Source organism: Propithecus coquereli, unplaced genomic scaffold, assembly GCF_000956105.1.
Source record: "Propithecus coquereli isolate 6110/MARCELLA unplaced genomic scaffold, Pcoq_1.0 Scaffold48, whole genome shotgun sequence".
NCBI lineage: Eukaryota > Metazoa > Chordata > Mammalia > Primates > Indriidae > Propithecus > Propithecus coquereli.
This window is the reverse complement of record NW_012150618.1, coordinates 3,049,126-3,051,401: the sequence shown is the minus strand read 5'-3', so window position 1 is coordinate 3,051,401 and position 2,276 is coordinate 3,049,126.

Genomic DNA, 2,276 nt, shown 5'->3' with positions numbered 1-2,276 from the left:
AACTGAGTGGTTCCCCTCCTCTTTTCAAATATCTAGGGGTGAGACCTATACATGAGTATTTTGAAAAAGGCCCCTATGTGACATAAAAGTACCTTTCTGTAGATAACACTAGACCAATGAGCTTGAGGTTGTGTTTGAACTGATTTTCCACTACATTTTATCATTTATTTTGGATCTGAATTCTACTGAAATTTACCAACCCATGGTATTCCAATGTAAGGAGATGCTTCGTTTTAGCAAAAGAGATAACCTCCTTCTAATGAAGTCGCGTACCTTCATGCCTTCTTTGTGACGGGATCAGCTGATGATGTAGATTACAGATTACATGGGCCTCACCTTGCCATACTGCTCCTTCCCCCTTTTGGAATTTAGATCTTGCTTCAGAATGTTTTATCTGATGTGCAAAGGAAAGCAGGAAAAACTAGGACATTCTTAACATGTTCCTTTTTTCCTAAACACCTACTTGAATTTTTTTTTACCAAAAGAAGTAGAAATTTTTACATAAGTAAAGAAGATCAAATGAATTACCTAATGTGATGCGTGGTCCTGTCTATATGGGAATTTTAGCATCCGGGCTAAAGAAACACACCAGGCTTCCTTAACATTAGACCAGTTAACTGTCAAAATAGTTGGCATTACTTTAGGAAGCCTGACATTACTTTAGGTAAGTGCATGGTCTGAGTTTGAAAACTGACTGTATTAAATGTATTGTTTAGTTTAAAAAGGGGGAGACTTGTTTCTTCAGGTATGCATTCAAGCATTCACCACAAAATGACATCTCTGGTGTTCTGCCTCAGATTCTTCTTGAAAAGGGCAAGCTAATCATGCATTGGGTTGAAGTCCTATTTTTATGGCAAAACATATGGACGTTAAATCTCCTAGAGACAAAGAGATGAAACCTTGCCTTTCAAACCAGGCCCTTGAGAAGCCCCCAAAATGGGCTCCCTAAGGGGAAATATTTTCGTTGCTGGGATCTGCAGACTGCACAAAGACCCTGAAGCTGGTCATGCATGATGACCCTTGGACCAACCACCCCTCCCAGCATTCTCTGCTGCTCTCGGAGGCTTTGATAAAGAAGCTTGAAAAGTCTTTGACTGCATGATTGTTCCAAATTTTCTTGAGTTTTACATTTGTTTGCATTTGTTTACTTCAGCATGTAACAGGTTGATTTTATTAGTACACGTGTATTCTGAACTGTTGAAATGTATCTCTTTTCAAAATATGTTGGATGAGCATTAACATAAACAGGCAAACAGAAATGGAATTTTCCAGTGAATAGTGGTTTTCGATGATGAGTGTTTTTGCTGTCTGGTGAGGAAGGAAGCTCACGTATGTTGTTGGCATGTATCCCATGTGCCATTTCCAGGGGTTGGGGCAGTCAGTACATAGAATCTGATAACTGTGCAGAAGGGGAAGTGGTTGAGTAAGAACCTCGAATATGTGGAAAAACAGATAGTGAGTGTGGTCCGAACCTGGGAGCAGTGCGTTACCATGGAACACCACTCTCCCGTGGGTGCACGCACGCACGTGGGTCTTTCCTTCTCTGCTCCTCTGTTCCTTACATTTTCAAAGCTCATCATGCTGCCATTTCTTTGAAGATGTTTAAAAGTTTTATGATCAGGCTCCTCAAAACTAGATCCCACACATGTCTATTTCCTCCATGTGTGTATGTGTGCGCACGCGCGCATGTTTATGTAAGAATCCAATAAAGGGTTTCACAATCTCTAGTTTGCAACCTATATTCAACATGCTAAGTTTGACAATATTGTAGAAATAGATAAAACTTAAAGATTCTAGTCAGTGATCATAGCCTTTTGTGTCATAAATACCCTTTTTAAAAAAAGGTGATTTTTATATAAGCAAAAATACAATAACAACAAAATTGTGGTAGTGTTATGAAGGAGTTGCAGGTTGGTTTTGTCTACCCTGAGTGGTCTTCTGCCCTCCCTGTTTCTGAGCATGTTCACTTACGTGTGTGTGGCTGTGTATGGTGTGCGCACTGTGTGTGTGTGTGTGTGCGTGTGCGTGCACACACTTTTCATGTAAGTGCAGTGGGAGTTGCCTGCTATAGGCTTCTGGATCACTTTAGGTGCTTGTTTATTTTTCATTGTTGAATTGCAATGGTTTTCAGCCATGTACTGTGGGACTAACCAATAATAATTTTCAGGTGACCTGCATGCTTTAAGGAGACTATCTTGGCGCTATCCCTGTATGATATATTTTCCATGCAGTTTCTATAATATATAAAATTATTATCAGATGAAAACAAATCATAT